Source organism: Salvelinus alpinus, chromosome 3 (genome assembly GCF_045679555.1).
Source record: "Salvelinus alpinus chromosome 3, SLU_Salpinus.1, whole genome shotgun sequence".
NCBI lineage: Eukaryota > Metazoa > Chordata > Actinopteri > Salmoniformes > Salmonidae > Salvelinus > Salvelinus alpinus.
Genome location: NC_092088.1, coordinates 75,690,971 through 75,715,014, shown reverse-complemented (window position 1 = coordinate 75,715,014; position 24,044 = coordinate 75,690,971).

Here is a 24,044-nt window from a genome sequence, read left to right as displayed (position 1 = left end):
GAAAAGTTGTCATCATCCTGTGATACAGTGATAAAGTAAAGGTCTCGATTTGGGCGTCATATCATACTAGGGTTGCAAGATATGGGAAAATAATCGAATTGTGATAAAATAAAATAAAATGCTATTGCGATTTTACTATTTAGATCAAAACGCTTGGGTGAGCTGTTGGAATAATATAAATAACATCAGTATTCTAATTCTATGGTTGGTGTTGTTTGGCATAAGAACTAATAAAAGGTACAGTAGAAGTTGTTGTTACAGTGTTGATCAGAGTTTCACAGGGGACCCTTATTACATTTGAACATTACATATGGCGTTTAAAAAAAATTGCAGCATATTGAGATATAGCCTATGGATATATTTCACATGTCATAATTGCAATTTCGATAAAAAATCTATGAATTGTGCAGCCCTACTGACAACAGGTCCAAGAGAGACCTCTGATGTTAGCTTCATTCCCACCAAGTTTGGGTAAATAGATCATGAAACCATTTGAATTGCAAAATTATTGGAACAGGTTAACCAAACAGTTGAAGTCGGAAGGTTACATACACTTAGGTTGGAGTCATTAAAACTTGTTTTTCAACCACTCCACACATTTCTTGTTAACAAACTATAATTTTGGCAAGTCAGTTAGGACATCTACTTTGTGCATGACCCAAGTAATTTTTCCAACAATTGTTTACAGACATATTATTTCACTTATAATTCACTGTATCATAATTCCAGTGGGTCAGAAGTTTACATACACTAAGTTTACTGTGCCTTTAAACAGATTGGAAAATTCCAGAAAATTATGTGATGGCTTTATAAGGTTCTGATAGGCTAATTGACATCATTTGAGTCAATTGGAGGTGTACCTGTGGATGTATTTCAAGGCCTACCTTCAAACCCAGTGCCTCTTTGCTTGAAATCATGGGAAAATCAAAATAAATCAGTCAAGACCTCAGAAAAAAAATTGTAGACCTCCACAAGTCTGGTTCCAAATGGTTTCCAAATGCCTGAAGGTACCACGTTTATCTGTACAAATAATAGTACGCAAGTATTTCGCCATGGGACCACGCAGCCACCATACCGCTCAGAAAGGAGACGCGTTCTGTCTCCTGGAGATGAACATACTTTGGTGCGAAAAGTGCAAATCAATCCCAGAACAACAGCAAAGGACCTTGTGAAGATGCTGGAGGAAACGGGTACAAAAGTACAGTGGGGCAAAAAAGTATTTAGTCAGCCAACAATTGTGCTAGTTCTCCCACTTAAAAAGATAAGAGAGGCCTGTAATTTTCATCATAGGTACACTTCAACTATGACAGACAAAATGAGAAAAAAAAATCCAGAAAATCACATTGTAGGATTTTTAATGAATTTATTTGCAAATTATGGTGGAAAATAAGTATTTGGTCAATAACAAAAGTTTATCTCAATACTTTGTTATATACCCTTTGTTGGCAATGACAGAGGTCAAACGTTTTCTGTAAGTCTTCACAAGGTTTTCACACACTGTTGCTGGTATTTTGGCCTATTCCTCCATGCAGATCTCCTCAAGAGCAATGATGTTTTGGAGCTGTTGTTGGGCAACACGGACTTTCAACTCCATCCAAAGATTTTCTATGGGGTTGAGATCTGGAGACTGGCTAGGCCACTCCAGGACCTTGAAATGCTTCTTACGAAGCCACTCCTTCGTTGCCCGGGCGGTGTGTTTGGGATCATTGTCATGCTGAAAGACCCAGCCACGTTTCATCTTCAATGCCCTTGCTGATGGAAGGAGGTTTTCACTCAAAATCTCACGATACATGGCCCCATTCATTCTGTCCTTTACACGGATCAGTCGTCCTGGTCCCTTTGCAGAAAAACAGCCCCAAAGCATGATGTTTCCACCCCCATGCTTCACAATAGGTATGGTGTTCTTTGGATGCAACTCAGCATTCTTTGTCCTCTAAACACGACGAGTTGAGTTTTACCAAAAAGTTATATTTTGGTTTCATCTGACCATATGACATTCTCCCAATCTTCTTCTGGATCATCCAAATGCTCTCTAGCAAACTTCAGACGGGCCTGGACATGTACTGGCTTAAGCAGGGGGACATGTCTGGCACTGCAGGATTTGAGTCCCTGGCGGCGTAGTGTGTTACTGATGGTAGGCTTTGTTACTTTGGTCCCAGCTCTCTGCAGGTCATTCACTAGGTCCCCCCGTGTGGTTCTGGGATTTTTGCTCACCGTTCTTGTGATCATTTTGACCCCACGGGGTGAGATCTTGCGTGGAGCCCCAGATCGAGGGAGATTATCAGTGGTCTTGTATGTTTTCCATTTCCTAATAATTGCTCCCACAGTTGATTTCTTCAAACCAAGCTGCTTACCTATTGCAGATTCAGTCTTCCCAGCCTGGTGCAGGTCTACAATTTTGTTTCTGGTGTCCTTTGACAGCTCTTTGGTCTTGGCCATAGTGGAGTTTGGAGTGTGACTGTTTGAGGTTGTGGACAGGTGTCTTTTATACTGATAACAAGTTCAAACAGGAGCCATTAATACAGGTAACGAGTGGAGGACAGAGGAGCCTCTTAAAGAAGAAGTTACAAGTCTGTGAGAGCCAGAAATCTTGCTTGTTTGTAGGTGACCAAATACTTATTTTCCACCATAATTTGCAAATAAAAAAATAACAAATCCTACAATGTGATTTTCTGGAATTTTTTTTCTCATTTTGTCTGTCATAGTTGAAGTGTACCTACGATGAAAATTACAGGCCTCTCTCATCTTTTTAAGTGGGAGAACTTGCACAATTGGTGGCTGACTAAATACTTTTTTGGCCCACTGTATCTATATCCATAGTAAAACGAGTCCTATATTGAAATAACCTGAAACGCCACTCGGCAAGGAAGAAGCCACTGCTCCAAAACCACCATAAAAAAGCCAGGCTACGGTTTGCAACTGCCCATGGGGACAAAGATCGCACTTTTTGGAGAAATGTCCTCTTGTCTGATGAAACAAAAATAGAACTGTTTGGCCATAATGACCATTGTTATGTTTGGAGGATAAAGGGGGAGGCTTGCAAGCCGAAGAATACCATCCCAACCGTGAAGCTCAGGGCGGCAGCATCATGTTGTGGGGGTGCTTTGCTGCAGGAGGGACTGGTGCACTTCACAAAATAGATGGCATCATGTGGATATTTTGAAGCAACATCTCAAGACATCAGTCAGGAAGTTAAAGCTTAAATGGGTCTTCCAAATGGACAATAACACCAAGCATACCTCCAAAGTTGTGGCAAAATGGCTTAAGGACAACAAAGTCAAGGTATTGGAGTGGCCATCACAAAGCCCTGACCTCAATCCTATAGAACATTTTTGGGCAGAACTGAAAAAGCGTGTGCGAGCAAGGAGGCCTACAAACCGACTCAGTTACACCAGCTCTGTCAGGAGGAATGGGCCAAAATTCACCCAACTTATTGTTGTGGGAAGCTTGTGGGAAGCTTGTGGAAGGCTACCCGAAACGTTTTACCCAAGTTAAACAATTTAAAGGCAATGTTACCAAATACTAATTGAGTGTATGTAAACTTCTGACCCACTGGGAATGTGATGAAAGAAATAAAAGCTGAAATAAATCATTCTCTCAACTATTATTCTGACATTTCACATTCTTAAAATTAAGTGGGGATCCTAACTGACAGGGATTTTTTTACTAGGATTAAATGTCAGGAATTGTGAAAAACTGAGTTGAAATGTTTTTGGCTAAGGTCAAATCAAATATTTTTTTATTTGACACATACACATGGTTAGTAGATGTTAATGCAAGTGTAGCGAAATGCTTGTGCTTCTAGTTCCGACAATGCAGTAATAACCAACGAGTAATCTAACCTAACAATTTCACAACAACTATCTTATACACACAAGTGTAAAGGAATGAATAAGAATATGTACATAAAAAAAAATATGAATGAGTGATGGTACAGAACGGCATAGGCAAGATGCAGTAGATGGTATAGAGTAAAGTATATACATATGAGATGAGTAATGTAGGGTATGTAAACATATAAAAGTGGCATTGTTTAAAGTGGCTAGTGATACATGTATTACATCAAGATGGCAAGATGCAGTAGATGGTATAGAGTACAGTATATACATATGAGATAAGTAATGAAGGGTATTAAACATTATATGAAGTGGAATTGTTTAAAGTGGCTAGTGATACATTTATTACATACATTTTTCCATTATCCATTACTAACACTCAATGTTAGTGATGGCTGTTTAACAGTCTGATGGCCTTGAGATAGAAGCTGTTTTTCAGTCTCTCGGTCCCTGCTTTGATGCACCTGTACTGACCTCGCCTTCTGGATGATAGCGGGGTGAACAGAAAGTGGCTTGGGTGGTTCTTGTCCTTGATGATCTTTTTGGCCTTCCTGTGACATCGGGTGGTGTAGGTGTCCTGGAGGGCAGGTAGTTTGCCCCCGGTGATGCGTTGTGCAGACCTCACTACCCTCTGGAGAGCCTTACGGTTATGGGCGGAGCAGTTGCCGTACCAGGCGGTGATACAGCCCGACAGGATGCTCTCGATTGTGCATCTGTAAAAGTTTGTGAGTGTTTTTGGTGACAAGCCAAATTTCTTCAGCCTCCGGAGGTTGAAGAGGTGCTGCTGCGCCTTCTTCACCACGCTGTCTGTGTGGGTGGACCATTTCAGTTTGTCCGTGATGTGTACGCCGAGGAACTTAAAACTTTCTACCCTCTCCACTACTGTCCCGTCGATGTGGATAGGGGGGTGCTCCCTCTGCTGTTTCTTGAAGTCCACGATCATCTCCTTTGTTTTGTTGACGTTGAGTGTGAGGTTATTTACCTGACACCACACTCCGAGGGCCCTCACCTCCTCCCTGTAGGCCATCTCGTCGTTGTTGGTAATCAAGCCTACCACTGTAGTGTCGTCTGCAAACTTAATGACTGAGTTGGAGGCGTGCATGGCCACGCAGTCGTGGGTGAACAGGTAGTACAGGAGAGGGCTGAGAACGCACCCTTGTGGGGCCCCAGTGTTGAGGATCAGCGGGGTGGAGATGTTGTTACCTACCCTCACCACCTGGGTGCGGCCCGTCAGGAAGTCCAGGACCCAGTTGCACAGGGCGGGGTCGAGACCCAGGGTCTCGAGCTTGATGACGAGTTTGGAGGATACTATGGTGTTAAATGCTGAGCTGTAGTCGATGAACAGCATTCTCACATAGGTATTCCTCTTGTCCAGATGGGTTAGGGCGGTGTGCAGCGTGATTGCGATTGCGTCGTCTGTGGACCTATTGGGGCGGTAAGCAAATTGGAGTGGGTCTAGGGTGTCAGGTAGGGTGGAGGTGATATGGTCCTTGACTAGTCTCTCAAAGCACTAGTCTCTCAAAGCACTTCATGATGACGGAAGTGAGTGCTACGGGGCAGTAGTCATTTAGCTCAGTTACCTTAGCTTTCTTGGGAACAGGAACAATGGTGGCCCTCTTGAAGCATGTGGGAACAGCAGACTGGGATAAGGTGTAAGTAAACTTCCGACTTCAACTGTAGATAAATGTATGGAAAGATGCACGGCACAGGTCTGCGTAAAATGCACAGAATACAGTGGTTTGGGTGAATGTGTGAAATTGCAGTCGGTGTGTCACAAAGTAGCCCTTGATAATGACTTTCAGTTCCATTCCACATAGAAGTTATCGATGAAGGCGTCTTCTTTAGGTAGGCTACGTAGGAGTTTGGAACATTGGTCTGAACATTAACACGCATCACGTTTTTGGAAGCATAAGGACCTTATCTTTCTTATCCGTAAACATATTTTTGTTGTTGTAAATACACACCTTTATAGGGTTAGTGTTCGCACACTGACCATATCAACATGTGTTACAGCATGTTTAGGAAAACAGAAGGGAAAAAAGTAAACTATCCGGGCTTTTTAGCTATCGGCATCTCTTAACACCTGTGTGTAAAAGGAAGACAGATGCCACAAACATGTTGTCAGTGAAAAATACTGTCAGCTGCAACTCTCTTAAAACCTGTTAAAACAGTGTACAATAAGTATTTATTTTGCATTTATGAAATTATTTGAATGTGATTTGAAAGTAGAGGGATTTATGTTTCTAGAACCGTAGAACCTGTCTGCGGCTGTTTTTCATGATTCGGGAAAGGCCCTTTAGTTCCAGTGAAGGGAAATCTTAACGCTACAGCATACAATTATATTGTAGACGATTCTGTGCTCCCAACGTTGTGGCAACAGTTTGGGGAAGGCCCTTTCCTGTTTCAGCATGACAATGCCCCTGTGTACAAGGCAAGGTCCATACAGAAATGGTTTGTCGAGATCGGTGTGGAAGAACTTGAGTGGCCTGCACAGAGCCCTGATGTCAACCCCATCAAACAACTTTGGGATGAATTGGAACGCCGATTACGAGCCATGCCTTATCTCCCAACATCAGTGCCCGACCTCGCTAACACACAATTTAAAAGACTGTAGAATGATTTTGCCTTAAGCCACACCCCTACATATATCACCCCTTTCCAGCATGGCTGCATGTCTGTCTGCAAACATTTAGCAGAAGATGAGTGAGCAAGTTGGTAAATCATGTATGTTTAAGAAGTGTCATTACCGAACATCTAATATTTCAAGAAATATGTAAAGTATGGTTTTGGGACTAAAATATATGTTTGCTGGGATGTTCATCTGTCCAAATGAAAGCTAGTGAGCCATATGAGAATGAGAATGCTATGAGAATACATGAAAGTCTAAAACAGCCACAACAGAAAAAAATGTACACCATAGACATATAGAGGTATCATCTTTGAATCTGTGCCATTATATAGTGCCTGTGATGGCATGGAGCTATCTCCATTTGAAAGTTGCAAGCACCATGCTCTACCAACTGAGCTACAGAGGACCACCATGTAGGTAGTTGACAAGTGCACACTTCAATTAAAAAGTGTATTGAGATGCATAGCCAGCAGGGGGCTTCAACCCTCCAAGAGACCAAAGATAGAGGTCTATCAATTATTGTACTGTACTGTACTGTACCCTACTCTACTGTACTGAACTATAACCTACTCTACTTGACTGTACTGAACTATACCCCTTTAAAATGGAATCCATCAATTGCAATGTCCAAAGTAAAACGGGTTATATCTCTATGATTGGCACAATTGTTAATCCACTGCATTCCCCCCCCAAAAAAAGTTTTTTTAAACACCTGAAATGATAATCTACATTAAACACATAGATCATTATTGATATTTTGGATTATTTGTAGAGTTATTGAAGGACAGAGACATCCAGAAGGTGCCAACATGCCGAAAAGTAGAGCAGACAGTCAGTGAGTACAGAGAGAGGATAAAGTCTGCCTCTGTGAGTACAGAGAGAGGATAAAGTCTGCCTCTGTGAGTACAGAGAGAGGATAAAGTCTGCCTCTGTGAGTACAGAGAGCTGATGAAGTATGAGCCTGGGTGTACAGAGAGAGGATGAAGTCTGACCCTGTGAGTACAGAGAGAGGATGAAGTCTTACCCTGTGAGTACAGAGAGAGGATGAAGTCTGACCCTGTGCGACATCAAGAATATCTGAAAAGGAAAGGGAAATACGTAAATACTAAGAGAAAGAAAGAGGGTAAGGTCAAATTAGTCTAAATATTTATCTGAGGGAGAAGAGGTACACAAGAGCAAGATGGAGTTCAAGTCAAAGACAGCACAGGGAAAAGGCATAAAGACACAGTTAGAAAGACTTGTGTCTTCTATTGATTGTGATGTGTGAATCACATGCCCCATTTAGATATGGTATCAATTAAGTTCAGAATGTACAGTGGGTATAGAAAGTCACCATGAATGGATATAAAAAAGATTTCAAAGGCTTTGTCTATCCCTCATAGCACAGTTAAGACCATTATTAAGAAGTGGAAGACGTTTGGCACCACCCAGACCCTGCATAGATCAGGCTCTCCCTCCAAACTGGATGATCGGGCAAGGAGGAGACTGATCAGAGAGGCTTTCAAGAAGCCAATGGCGACTTTGAAGGAACTTCAGGCCTTTATGGCAAAGACTGGTCAATGTATGCATGTGACCACATTATCACAAGCGCTCCACAAATCTTGCCTCTATGAGAGGGTGGCAAGAAAAAAAACACTCCTCAAAAAAGCCACATCAAGTCTCGTGTGAGCTTTGCCAAAAAGCACATTGTAGGTTCCGAGGCCCAGTGGCAAAAGGTGCAGTGTTCAGATGAGACCAAAATATAACTTTTTGGCCTGAACGCAAAAAGATATGTCTGGCGAAAACCCAATACATCTTTTCACCCAAAAGAACACCATGGCTACAGTAAAGAACACCATGGCTACAGTAAAGAACACCATGGCTACAGTAAAGAACACCATGGCTACAGTAAAGAACACCATGCCTACAGTAAAGAACACCATGCCTACAGTAAAGAACACCATGGCTACAGTAAAGAACACCATGGCTACAGTAAAGAACACCATGGCTACAGTAAAGAACACCATGGCTACAGTAAAGAACACCATGGCTACAGTAAAGAACACCATGCCTACAGTAAAGAACACCATGGCTACAGTAAAGAACACCATGCCTACAGTAAAGAACACCATGGCTACAGTAAAGAACACCATGGCTACAGTAAAGAACACCATGCCTACAGTAAAGAACACCATGGCTACAGTAAAGAACACCATGGCTACAGTAAAGAACACCATGGCTACAGTAAAGAACACCATGGCTACAGTAAAGAACACCATGGCTACAGTAAAGAACACCATGGCTACAGTAAAGAACACCATGGCTACAGTAAAGAACACCATGGCTACAGTAAAGAACACCATGCCTACAGTAAAGAACACCATGGCTACAGTAAAGAACACCATGCCTACAGTAAAGAACACCATGCCTACAGTAAAGAACACCATGCCTACAGTAAAGAACACCATGGCTACAGTAAAGAACACCATGGCTACAGTAAAGAACACCATGCCTACAGTAAAGAACACCATGGCTACAGTAAAGAACACCACGGCTACAGTAAAGAACACCATGCCTACAGTAAAGAACAACACGCCTACAGTAAAGAACACCATGGCTACAGTAAAGAACACCACGGCTACAGTAAAGAACACCATGGCTACAGTAAAGAACACCATGCCTACAGTAAAGAACACCATGCCTACAGTAAAGAACACCATGCCTACAGTAAAGAACACCATGCCTACAGTAAAGAACACCATGCCTACAGTAAAGAACACCATGCCTACAGTAAAGAACACCATGGCTACAGTAAAGAACACCATGCCTACAGTAAAGAACACCATGCCTACAGTAAAGCACGGCGGTGGCAGTATCCTTTTGAGAGGGTGTTTCTCTTAAGCAGGGACTGGAGCACCTGTCAGAGTGACAGACAGGCTCGTGGTCAAGGCAGGCAGAATGGTCCGGCAGGAGGGTACAGAGTCCAGAAACAGACAAGGGTCAAAACCGGGATGACTAGAAAAAGGAGAATAGCAAAAAAACTGGAGAACAGGAAAACAATCCTGGTTAACTTGGAACATACAAGACAAACTGGCACAGAGACAGGAAACACAGAGATAAATACACTGGGGAAAGCAAGCGACACCTGGAGGGGGTGGAGACAATAACGAGGACAGGTGAAACAGATTAGGGTGTGACAACTGTGTATAAATAAAGCCGGAAAAAGTCTGATTTTATGTGTTTTCATTTCAGGCTGTAAAGCAACAAAAGGTGAACATTTTGAAAGGGGGTGGTGACTTTCTATACCCACTGTATACGCCAGGTCACATCCAAAACAATGACGTCACTACTGAAACAACTGATATTTTGCCACAAAAAAAATGGGAAAGTGACTATTTAAACATATAACAACATAATTAATTAGATGCATAAGTACTTCAATCAATCAATAAGTGTCAGATTCATAAAACCAAATAGAAAATTTTACAAAGAAAAATAGAGATTATATTTGTAAATGTTTCATATTGTTTTGTAAAATGTATCTGTAATAGAAGGTTAATCAAAATTAGCATTACTGTGCCTGGTTCTCCCTTTACTGCAACTTTTCCACTATATTTCAGTAGTGAGAATTTTAGTGGAGTGGTCAGGAATTCAGGACAATATTTCAAATATGCAATATAAACAAAGTGTGTGAGTAGTAGTTATGTCTATCTGACATATGTTGGAAGACGTGTGAGTAGTAGTTATGTCTATCTGACATATGTTGGAAGACGTATGAGTAGTAGTTATGTCTATCTGACATATGTTGGAAGATGTGTGAGTAGTAGTTATGTCTATCTGACATATGTTGGAAGACGTGTGAGTAGTAGTTATGTCTATCTGACATATGCTGGAAGATGTGTGAGTAGTAGTTATGTCTATCTGACATATGTTGGAAGACGTGTGAGTAGTAGTTATGTCTATCTGACATATGTTGGAACACATGTGAGTAGTAGTTATGTCTATCTGACATATGCTGGAAGATGTGTGAGTAGTAGTTATGTCTATCTGACATATGTTGGAAGACGTGTGAGTAGTAGTTATGTCTATCTGACATATGTTGGAAGACGTGTGAGTAGTAGTTATGTCTATCTGACATATGTTGGAAGATGTGTGAGTAGTAGTTATGTCTATCTGACATATGTTGGAAGACGTGTGAGTAGTAGGTATGTCTATCTGACATGTGTTGGAAGACGTGTGAGTAGTAGTTATGTCTATCTGATATATGCTGGAAGACGTGTGAGTAGTAGTTATGTCTATCTGACATGTGTTGGAACACATTTGAGTAGTAGTTATGTCTATCTGACATATACTGGAAGACGTGTGAGTAGTAGTTATGTCTTTCTAACATATGTTGGAAGACGTGTGAGTAGTAGTTATGTCTATCTGACATATGTTGGAAGACGTGTGAGTAGTAGTTATGTCTATCTGACATGTGTTGGAACACATGTGAGTAGTAGTTATGTCTATCTGACATATGTTGGAAGACGTGTGAGTAGTAGTTATGTCTATCTGACATATGTTGGAAGACGTGTGAGTAGTAGTTATGTCTATCTGATATATGTTGGAAGACGTGTGAGTAGTAGTTATGTCTATCTGACATATGGTTGGAACACATGTGAGTAGTAGTTATGTCTATCTGATATATGCTGGAAGACGTGTGAGTAGTAGTTATGTCTATCTGATATATGCTGGAAGACGTGTGAGTAGTAGTTATGTCTATCTGACATATGTTGGAAGACGTGTGAGTAGTAGTTATGTCTATCTGACATATGGTTGGAACACATGTGAGTAGTAGTTATGTCTATCTGACATATGTTGGAAGACGTGTGAGTAGTAGTTATGTCTATCTGACATATGTTTGGAAGACGTGTGAGTAGTAGTTATGTCTATCTGATATATGCTGGAAGACGTGTGAGTAGTAGTTATGTCTATCTGACATATGTTTGGAAGACGTGTGAGTAGTAGTTATGTCTATCTGACATATACTGGAAGACGTGTGAGTAGTAGTTATGTCTTTCTAACATATGTTGGAAGACGTGTGAGTAGTAGTTATGTCTATCTGACATATGTTGGAAGACGTGTGAGTAGTAGTTATGTCTATCTGATATATGCTGGAAGACGTGTGAGTAGTAGTTATGTCTATCTGACATATACTGGAAGACGTGTGAGTAGTAGTTATGTCTATCTGACATATGTTGGAAGACGTGTGAGTAGTAGTTATGTCTATCTGACATATACTGGAAGACGTGTGAGTAGTAGTTATGTCTATCTGACATATGTTGGAAGACGTGTGAGTAGTAGTTATGTCTATCTAACATATGCTGAAAGACGTGTGAGTAGTAGTTATGTCTATCTGACATATGCTGATGTAACAGTATAACTTTACGGCGTCCCCTCGCCCCGACACGGGCGCGAACCAGGGACCCTCTGCACACATCAACAACGGTCGCCCACGAAGCATCGTTACCCATCGCTCCACAAAGGCCACGGCCCTTGCAGAGCAAGGTGCAACACTACTTCTAGGTTTCAGAGCAAGTGACGTAACTGATTGAAACGCTACTAGCGCGTACCCGCTAACTAGCTAGCCATTTCACATCCGTTACACTGAAAGACGTGTGAGTAGCAGTTATGTCTATCTGACATATACTGGAAGACGTGTGAGTAGTAGTTATGTCTATCTGACATATGTTGGAAGACGTGTGAGTAGTAGTTATGTCTATCTGACATATGTTGGAAGACGTGTGAGTAGTAGTTATGTCTATCTGACATATGTTGGAAGACGTGTGAGTAGTAGTTATGTCTATCTGACATATGTTGGAAGACGTGTGAGTAGTAGTTATGTCTATCTGACATATGTTGGAAGACGTGTGAGTAGTAGTTATGTCTATCTGACATGTGTTGGAACACATGTGAGTAGTAGTTATGTCTATCTGACATATGTTGGAAGACGTGTGAGTAGTAGTTATGTCTATCTGATATATGTTGGAAGACGTGTGAGTAGTAGTTATGTCTATCTGATATATGCTGGAAGACGTGTGAGTAGTAGTTATGTCTATCTGACATATGTTGGAAGACGTGTGAGTAGTAGTTATGTCTATCTGACATATGTTGGAAGACGTGTGAGTAGTAGTTATGTCTATCTGATATATGTTGGAAGACGTGTGAGTAGTAGTTATGTCTATCTGACATATGTTGGAAGACATGTGTGATAAAAGTTTGGAAGAAATAGGATACTAATTTGAATTGTTTTCCAACCCCATATTTGCACCACTTCTCTACAATGACCCATTTATGAGCCATACTAGATGCCTCTATGTAGGTATTCAACCCAAGCCAGGTTGCAGTGAAGGTTTGCTTATCACCTGGAACAGTGCACTAGTGGTTGCCCTGCCCATGTTTCTAGTTTCCACAAAATCTTTGAAATATAGCATCTGCATACAAGTCCAATTCAAGGGTCCCAACAAACATATTACAATAAAACCAAAATCCAAGAGAGCTTGCAACATCTTGTAGGATCATAGTCTTTATCCTACAGTAGTGTACAGTATGCAAAACATAGGTAATACATATTCATACATATGCGTACAACAGTAGGGTTAGATCTTACACTGACATAAATGGAAAAAACAACAACATGCTCTGAGATACATCTGTGGGTATTTATTGCTTTTTATTTACTGTAGAACCACGCAATTTTTGTTAAAACCAGATGTGCCCAATTTCCATTTGTCTGTATATCTATGGTTGGAACTCCAGTGGTCATGGCCCAGGTCTGGAAGAGGAGAGGTCAGACCAGGTTTCTCAGAAAGGGAGGGAGGGGGCTGATAAAGGCATCCAGCTGCCCCTATCAGCGGCACCAGAATGGGACTCGGGTCAGGGCGGGGGCCAGGGCACTATGACACACTGTGTAGAAGTAGAAGGTATAAGTCCCTAACCACAGATCCAGGATAAGATTACCCCTAACTCCAAGTTTAACCCTACCCATTAGGGAGTTTAAAACATAGCTGACTCTGGACCTATGGTTAGGGCAGCTTCTACATACTGTGTTTAGAGGCAGAAGCATGATTCACCAGAAAGATGGATCTCTCTGCTAACCTAATTACAGACTATAGGATGAGCCTGATGAATCAATGATATAATGTTATGTTTCATTTACTCAATATATACTCAAAATTAAAAGGTAATTACAAAATAATGACATAATCATGACTAGATAACAAAATAATAACAAAATATCCAATGCTGTCAGACAGACTATGTAGATGTCTCTGGTTTGTCATCTGTTTAAATGTTTCCTCAGACTGGAACCACAGTATCTATATCCCTGAACGTAGTGACCAAATCGCTTGACAAAAATCCTGTTTTTGCTGTAACATTGAGCAAAGAAATCCCTTACAAGTCACATGAGCAGCTGTTCCTGGTTAAAAGGAGAATTCCATTCTAAGCTAGTTTTCTCTTTAGTGTTGTATTCAAGTCCCCAATGAGTCTTCCATTAAACTACTGCACACTACTGCTCTAACTCCTCTGCACTAGCTGGCTGTCATCATGCCAATCAATGCCCAGCCCTGTCTGCATTTAATCAGACCCAAAAGCCCACCCACTAACACTCCACTCTCCAGAGTACTTTCCATGCACTGAAAGTCAACCCCAGACTTCATGTCAAACCTAAATTCACAGTGTCTTTTTTGTTTCTTTATTTTAGGCCTGATCATTTATTGTGTTCTGTGAAGTGGATTATGGTGGAATTTATGATATTATGGCACAGCGCCATCTACTGTAAAGAGAGAGGGAGAGAATAAAGAGAGAGAGAGAGAGAGTACTAGAGAAAGTGTGAAGAGTGTGTGAGAGAGTATGTGAGAGTGTGTGTGTGAGAGAGAATGTGAGAGTGTGTGTGTGAGAGAAAGAGAGAGAGAGAGAGAGAGAGAGAGAGGGAGAGAGAGAAAGAGAGAGAGAGAGAAAGTGAGACAGAGAGAGACAGAGAGAGTGAGAGAGTGAGAGAGAGTGAGTGAGAAAGAGAGAGAGTGAGACAGAGAGAGAGAGTGAGACAGAGACAAAGACAGAGAGAGAGTGAGAGAGAGTGAGAGAGAGAGAGCGAGAGAGAGAGAGAGAAAGAAAGAGAGCGAGGGCATGTGAGGGAGAGAGCGAGAGAGCGAGAGGGTGAGAGAGAGAGAGTGAGAGAGAGACTATTATCTACGTCACTTGCTTTGGCAATGCTAACATATGTTTCCCATGCCAATAAAGCCCTTAAATTGAGAAATTGAGAGAGTGAGCGAGAGTGAGAGAGTGAGAGATAGTGACAGAGAGAGATAAGGTGGAAACTGTGCTGTACTTCCTAACCTCCTGCCAAATGTATGTCACACCCTGATCTGTTTCACCCGTCTTTGTGATTGTCTCCACCCCCCTCCAGGTGTCACCCATCTTCCCCATTATCCCCTGTGTATTTATACCTGTGTTCTCTGTTTGTCTGTTGCCAGATCATTTTTTAATCAAATCTACCAGTGTTTTCCCATTTGCTCTTCTCTTGTCTATAGTGCCTGTTTTTCTAGTTTTCCCAGTTTTTACCTTTCTGCCTGCCCTGACCCTGAGCCTGCCTGCCGTCCTGTACCTTTGCCTGCCCGTGTTCAATTTAATAAACTTTTGTTCCTTCGATACTGTCTGCAACTGGGTCTTACCTTCAAACGTGATAGTACGAACTGGCCATGACTGACCCACCAGGGCCAGCTGCGCAATGCCATCTCCTCCCAAGTAGCCACCATCGGTAGGCATGAGGAATTGCTTTGTGGCCTGATGGAGGGGTTCCAAACGTTGGCTAAACGCCATGACCAGGCATTGGACATTTTGTGCTGGAGCAATTCCGTGGATTGTCTGGGAGGCAGCCTACCACGGTGGTAACCCCACAGCCCCTCAGTAACTCAGCAGGTAGCAGTGCCATCTCATCTCACTCCACCTTCTCGGGAGCCCAGCTTACACCCCCCCCCCCACCGGTACGCTTCAATGGAGAGCCGAGCACCTGTCGGGCATTTCTAGCTCAGTGTGCCCTCATTTTCGAGCTTCAGCCCTCCTCCTTCCCCTCGGATTGCTCCAAGATAGCCTATCTCATCACGCTGATGTCCGGCAGGGCTCTCACCTGGGCTACTGTGGTATGGGAACAACAGTTGGCCATATGTGTTAGTCTGGAGGGGTTCGTGGGAGAGGTGAAGAAGGTTTTTTATGCCCCGTTCTCCGGGAGAGAAGCTGCCCGGAAGCTAATCCAGCTTCGGGCAGAACTCCCGCAGTGTGGCAGACTAAGTGGTGGATTTCCGCACGTTGGCAGCGGAGAGTGCTTGGAACCAGGAAGCACTGTTTGATATGTTCCTGCATGGTGTCTCGGGGGAGATCAAGGATGAGCTTGCAGAGCGGGAGTTACCTACGGATCGTGATTCCCTCTTCGCTTTGACCATCCGAATCGATGGGCGACTACGGGAAAAACGGAGGGAGAGGAAATTCGACTTCGCTCGCATGTCCAGGGAATCCACCTTGCCTCTGAGTCATCCCGGAAGTTCCCGACGGTCCCGTTGCCAAGAGCCCCTCTCCATTCCCATGGATGTTAGAGCGCTGGATGGGCGCTCACAATCCCCCATCAACTGGTCTACTGGTTCCATCATGGGCTGGAGTCCATTCTGCCACGCCCATTGTCTGAAGTCAGCACAACCTGCCCCGGGACTTCTTCCTGGGTGCTCGGAAGGTGCCCCGAACCTCTCCGCCATTCCCGCGGAGTACCAGGACCTTCGGGAGGTGTTCAACAAGGCCCGTCCCACTTCGTTTACACCGCACTGACCTTATGACTGCGGGATTGACCTTCTCCCTAGCACCACTCTGACCCCGAGGACGATTGTACTCGCTGTCGGGACCAGAGACTAAGGCAATGGAAACCTACATTGGGGACTCCCTAGCTGCAGGATTTATACGTCCTTCGTCCTCTCCCACCGGCGCAAGGACAAGACCCTGTGCCCGTGCATCAACCACAGGGGACTCAATGACATAATGGTGACGAACCGTTACCCGCTACCACTCATCTCCTCGGCCTTTGTGCCGCTCCAGGAGGCCACCATGTTTTCCAAGCTGGATCTACGGAACACCTACCATCTGGTGCGGATACGGGAGGGGGATGAGTGGAAGTCCACCTTCAATACGGTCAGCGGCCACTACAAGTATTTGGTCATACCATTTGGTCTCACCAATGCCCCTGCTGTGTTCCAGACTCTGGTAAATGATGTTCTCTGCGACATGTTGAACCAGTTCGTCTTCGTCTACATTGATGACATCCTCATCTTTTCCCGCTCCCCCCAAGAACATGTGCTCCATGATCTACAGGTTCTTCAACACCTCCTGGAGAATCAGCTGTTTGTTAAGGCAGAGAAGTGTGAGTTCCATCGCTCCACCATCCCCTTTCTTGGGTACACCATCTCAACTGGGAGTGTCCAGATGGATTCCGGGAAGGTGAGAGCGGTGGTGGATTGGCCCCAGCCCACGTCCAGGGTGCAGCTGCAACGTTTCCTGGGGTTCACAAACGTTTATCATCGCTTTATCTGGGATTACAGCACCCTGGCTTCCCCCCTGTCAACATTTACCTCTCCCAAGGTTCCGTTCACGTGGTCCCCCGCTGCTGACCGGGCGTTCCGGAACCTCAAACACCACTTCACCACTGCTCCCATCTTGGTTCATCCTGACCCTTCCCGTCAGTTCGTGGTGGAGGCCGATGCTTCTGATGTAGGAGTGGGGGCGGTCCTGTCCCAGCGTTCTGCCCTGGACCTGAAGCTACATCCCTGCGCCTTCTTCTCCCATTGCCACAGAGAAAAATTGCGATGTGTGGAATCGTGAGCTTCTCGCAGTGAAGATGCCGTTGGAGGCACTGGCTGGAAGATGTGGAAACATCCGTTCATCGTATGGACCGACCACAAGAATCTGGAGTACCTCCGTACCGCCAAACGTCTCAACTCCAGGCAAGCTAGATGGGCCCTGCTGAGCCCGAGACCATCATCCCCACATCAAGCCTGGCGACGGCACTCAGCTGGGGTATAGGGAAGCAGGTCCGGGAGGCGCAGCATTACCAGCCGAAACCCGGGGGGGCCCAGATAACCGAATGTTCGTGCCTGACCCGGTCCGCTCCGCGGTCTTGGAGTGGGCCCACTCCTCCAGACTGGCCTGCCACCCGGGCTCCCGCCGGACACTGACGTTTGTGCAACAACACTTTTGGTGGACCTGACGTCTCCGCATTTGCCACCGCTTGCACGGTTTGTGCACAAAACAAGACTCCTCGACAAGCTCCGGCTGGTCTCCTCCAACCTCTGCCTGTCCCTCACTGTCCCTGGTCCCACATCTCCCTGGACTTTCTTCCCCCATCTGATGGAAACACTGCCATCCTGACTGTGGTGGATCAGTTTTCCAAAGCCGCCCACTTCATTCATCTCCCCAAATTACCCTCTGCCAAAGAGACAGCCCAGCTCATGGTGCAGCACGTCTTCCGGATCAATGGACTACCAGTCGACATGGCCCTTAGTTCTCGTCCGGGTTCTGGAAGGCATTCTGCACCCTCATTTGGTCGTTGGCCAGCCTTTCCTGCGGGTTCCCCCAGTCCAACGGCCAGTCGGAGCGAGCCAACCAGGACCTAGAGACTGCTCTTCACTGCCTGGTCTCTGCCAATCCTACTACCTGGAACCAGCAGCTGGTGTGGGTCGAATACGCCCGCAAAACCATTCCCTGCTCTGCCACGGGCCTATCTCCCTTTGAGTGTTCCCTGGGGTATCAGCCCCCGCTTTTCCCTGAGCAGGAAGAAGAGGTCGGCATACCTTCTGCCCAGATGTTTGTCCGCCGCTGTCATCATACCTGGAGGAGAGCCCGGTCAGCTCTCTTAAAGACCACCTCCAGGTATCGGCGACAAGCGGATCGCCTCCAGAAACCGGCGCTAGGTCCCCGCCAGAGACATCCTGGACCCAGGCCTCATCGCAGATTTCCAACGCTGACACGCCGTCAACCAGGTATGCGCCCAGGTAGGACGCCAGGTGGCACCCCTAGAGGTGGGGTACTGTCACACCCTGATCTGTTTCACCTGTCTTTGTGATTGTCTCCACCCCCTCCAGGTGTCGCCCATCTTCCCCATTATCCCCTGTGTATTTATACCTGTATTCTCTGTTTGTCTGTTGCCAGTTTGTTTTGTTCATCAAACCTACCAGCGTTTTCCCCCTTGCTCTTGTCTTGTCTATAGTGCCTGTTTTTCTAGTTTTCACGGTTTTTACCTTTCTGCCTGCCCTGACCCTGAGCCTGCCTACCGTCCTGTACCCTTGCCCCACTACTCTGGATTACCGACCTCTGACTGCCCTGACCCTGAGCCTGTCTGCCGTATTGTACCTTTGCCCCACTACTCTGAATTACCGACCTCTGCCTGACCTGACCCTGAACCTGCCTGCCGTCCTATACCTTTTCCTGCCCATGTTCAATTTAATAAACTTTTGTTACTTCGACACTGTCTGCACCTGGGTCTTACCTTCAAACGTGATAGTATGACTATATTAGAGACACATGTTTCCCTCAGATTACACAGACCTACAAAGAATTAAAAAACAAATCCAATTTGGATCAACTCCCATATATTTTGGGTGAAATACCACAGTGTGCAATCACAGCAGCGAGATTTATAACTTGTTGCCACAAGAAAAGGGCAACCAGTGAAGAACCATTCCCATTATAAATACAACCTATATTTATTTTCCCTTTTGTACTTTAACTATTTGCACATCATTACAACACTGTATATATATACAGTACATAATATGACATTTGAAATGTCTTTATTATTTTGGAACTTTATTAAGTGTAATGTTTACTGTAGATTTATTTTTGTTTATGCCACTTTTGTTTATTATCTATTTCACTTGCTTTGACAATGTAAAATATTTTTTTCCCATGCCAATAAAGCCCTTAAATTGAATTGAGAGATAGTGTGAGAGAGAGAGAGCATTGCAGTTTACTAGACCAAAATCAATATCTGTAATGCTCTCACACACACGTACACACCCCTCCACCCACCAAGTAGTCAGCAGATCTGTTTCACCTGTCCTTGTGATTGTCTCCACTCCCTCCAGGTGTCGCTTATTTTCCCTGGTGTATTTATCCCAGTGTTTACTGTCTCCCTGTGCCAGTTCGTCTTGTATGTCTTTCAAGTTAACCAGCGTGTTTTCCGTTCTCCTGCTTTTATTATTTTTTTGCTAGTCCTCCAGGTTTTGACCCTTGCCTGTTTTCTTGACTTTGCACCCACTTGACTGACCATTCTGCCTGTCCTGACCTCGAGCCTGCCTGCCACTCTGTAACTCCTGGACTCTAAACTGGTTTTGACCTTTTGCCTGTCCACGACCATTCTCTTGCTTACCCCATTTGGATTGATTAATAACTATCAGACTCAAACCATCTGCCTCCCGTGTCTGCATCTGGGTCTCGCCTTGTGCCCTTGTAGTTGTAGGCGGTGAGGACCACAAGGGAGAGAGGGGGAGAGAGGGGGAGAGACACTGAGATACAGTGTGAGACAGAGAGAGGTTTCAAACAGCTGGAGGATCAAGATATTTTTTTTAAATACAAATATTTCACCTTTATTTAACCAGGTAGGCCAGTTGAGAACAAGTTCTCATTTACAACTGCGACCTGGCCAAGATTAAGCAAAGCAGTGCGACAAAAACAACAACACAGAGTTTCACATAAACAAACGTACAGTCAATAACACAATAGAAAAATATATGTACAGAGTGTGCAATTGTAGAAGATTAGGGAGGTAAGGCAATAAATAGGCCATAGAGGCAAAATAATTACAATTTAGCATTAACACTGGAGTGATAGATGTGCAGATGATGATGTGCAAGTAGAGATACTGGGGTGCAAAAGAGCAAGAAGATAAATAACAATATGGGGATGAGGTAGTTGGGTGTGCTATTTACAGATCGGCTGTGTACAGGTACAGTGATCGGTAAGCTGATCTGACAGCTGATGCATAAATTAGAGAGGGAGGTATAAGTCTCCAGCTTCAGTGATTTTTGCAATTCGTTCCAGTCATTGTCAGCAGAGAACTGGAAGGAAAGGAGGCCAAAGTAGGTGTTGGCTTTGGGGATGACCAGTGAAATATACCTGCTGGAGCGCGTGCTACGTGGGCTGTTGCTGCAGGGGTCGCTGAGTTGTTGGCCGGGGTAGGGGTAGCAAGGTGGAAAGCATGGCCAGCCGTAGAAAAATGCTTATTGAAGCTAAGAAACAGACTCCTCAATCGAGGACATTTTCAGGGATCACAGGTGGTGGAAGGTAATTCAGACAGATCCCTGATGAAGTTGTCCATCACACAGACACAGATTATCACACCTCAAGCTACTGAACAGAGACTGTCAAAACTAACTCTGGGAAACACATAAAGACTGATGCATAGCTTCTAGATGTTTCAAAACGCTTCAATTGTTCTAATTCACCCATGGTTTTAGACCTCATAAAAGTTATTCAGTTATAACCAATGATTTATATATACACTAGATGACTTACAGGGGGCGCTGTTTTGAAGCCACCGCTCCATTTTAGTACCCCCTATTGTAAAAAATATTTTGGAAGCTGTAAAAATGCATTTATTAATTTCGACATCTGTTTTTGCCACATGCATTGTATTACAGACACCTTGATGCATACTTTTACATTATTTTATGGTGAGCTAAATTTCCAATACATATTCTTTTTTAAATATACACATAATTTTGTCCTTGAAACATTTAATTGAAATACTGTAGAATTCCATTAATTCATTCCTATGGAGGACTGCCAATATGGCCGACTGGTGGTTTCAAAACCTCTCATTGGCCTCATTGTTTTCTTTAAAAACTGCTGGGTTATTGATGCTGGGGGCTGCGTTATTGTAGATGGTTTATTAAGATATAACCCAGCGGGACCGATCAGAAGACTGGAGGCATGGCTTAGCCTATGCATATCCAAATGTAACTGTCACGTTCTGACCTTAGTTTTTTTGTTATTTCTTTGTTTTAGTATGGTCAGGGCGTGAGTTGGGTGGGTTATCTATGTTCGTTTTTCTATGTTGGTTTTTGCGTTTGGCCTGGTATGATTCTCAATCAGAGGCAGGTGTCTTTAGTTGTCTCTGATTGAGAATCATACTTAGGTAGCCTTTTTCCACCTGTGTTTCGTGGGTGTTTATTTTCTGTGTCTGTGTGTTCCACACGGAAATGTTTCGGTTGGTTATTTCACGTGTCGTTTATTGTTTTGTTTCAGTGTTCGATTGTTTTATTAAAGAGCATGAACACGTACCACGCTGCGCATTGGTCCTCCGATCCTTACTAATCCTCCTCGTTACAGTAACTAAATGTTTGGATACAAATTTTATATCAGAATATTAAATGTGTGAAAATATTAGAGGAAAATTGAACTTTGCCATGTACAAACTTAAGTTTGTCAACATCATCAACAGGAATTACATTTACTCTTACAGGTGGCCAAAAATAATTATCTGAAAGCCATGGCCCTAATAGGCCACGCCTCCTCAAAATAACCTATGAATTTCATAAAAAGGATCCACATGCTGGGTCAACCCCATGTCTGGGTAATCCCAACAACCCAATATGTTGGGTTATTCACACAGCCCAACTGGCTGGGTCAAAATAACCCAGCGTGTGTTCTGTCCAATATTTACCCAGAACTGGGTTACCAAATAACCCAAATTGGGTTGTTTCTAATCTAGCATCGCCTGCCCTGCACGCGGCTCGTAAAGCTACCAGGATGGGTACAAAATTGAGCCCACTGGACTCATCAGCCTGTATGGAGAAAGATGACAGTCATGAGATGCGAGTCCTGCAACATGATACTGTTGTTAAAAAACAAGACTTTCATGAGGAAAATGCATCTCACTTTATTTAATTGCTGATGGAGGTTTCTGTAGTACCTTTCAGGTCAAGGTCTAACTTTGTTGCTTTTTTTAAGGGCCTTAAAAGTATTGCACTTGATATGGAATAGGGTGCCATTTGGGATTCATAACAAAGTGCAGTTACAATGAGTGTCCAGCAGGTGACATCATTGTGTTAAGACTTCCAAGACCTTGACTCAGACCTCTAGGCTCGGCTTTTGGCTGGTAAACGAGAGTAGTCCTCTGCTCTGTCTACATACTGTAACTCTATCTGTAATTGAGTTATAAGAATTGCAAGTGAACAAGACCTATTACAAGAATGGAGACTGCTCTCTGTCATACAAACAACCACAATATAAAATCAAAAGCAAATAAATGAGTATTTGTCACATGCGCCGAATATAACAGATGTAGACTTTACTGTGAAATGCTTACTTTCGAGCCCATTCGCAAGTAAAAAAAGTTATAAAAAAAAAGCACAAAAAAAGGGAATAGTAACACAATAAAATAACATATCTATTTTAGTAATTGAGCAGACACTCTTATCCAGAGCAACTTACAGTAGTGAGTGCATACATTTTTATACTGGTCCCCCATGGGAATCAAACCCACAGTGTTGCAAGTGCCACGCTCTACCCACTGAGCTACATGGTACAAACAATATGTTTTACATTTGAGTTGTTTAGCAGATGTGACTTACTGTAGTGAGTGCATATATGTTTGTACTTTTCTTACTTGTCCCCAGTGGGAATCAAACCCATTGCAAGCACCATGCTCTACCAACTGAGCGACACAGGACTATATACAAGGAGCACCGGTAGCGAGTCAATGTGCAGGGGTATGAGGTAGTTGAAGTCATTGAGGTAATATGTAGGTAGGGGTAAAAGTAGCTAGGCACTCAGAACAGATAATAAACAGAGTAGCAGCAGCGTATGAAAAGAGTGTGAAAGAGTGTTGTTTTGTTTCTGCTTGTCACCTTGCCTGTTCCAATGACTCAGACGCTTAGACTAGTGTGTGTGTGTGTGTGTGTGTGTGTGTGTGTGTGTGTGTGTGTGTGTGTGTGTGTGTGTGTGTGTGTGTGTGTGTGTGTGTGTGTGTGTGTGTGTGTGTGTGTGTGTGTGTGTGTGTGTGTGTGCATACGTATATGAGTGTGTTGGAGTGTCAGTGTAGTATGAGTGTGTGGGTAGAGTTCAGTTAGTGTGCATAGAGCCAGTGCAAGAGAGTCAATGCAAAAAAAAAAGGGAGTCTGGGAGTCTAATGCAAATAGTCCGGCTAGCCATTTGATTAATTGTTCAGCAGTCTTACGGCTTCGGGGTAGAAGCTGTTCAGGAGCCTTTTGGTCCCATACTTGGAGATCCGGTACCACTTGCCATGAGGTAGTAGAGAGAACAGTCTATGACTGTGTCTATGGCTCTAGTCTTTGCCAATTTTTAGGGCCTTCCTCTGACACCGCCTAGTGTAGAGGTCCTGGATGTCAGGAAGCTTGGCCCCAGTGATGTACTGGGCTGTACGCACTACCCTCGGTAGCGCCTTACGGTCGGGTGCCAAGCAGTTGCCATACCAAGCAGTTATGCAGCCAGTCAAGATGCTCTCAATGTTGCAGCTGTAGAACTGTTTGAGGATCTGAGGACCCATGCCAAATCTTTTC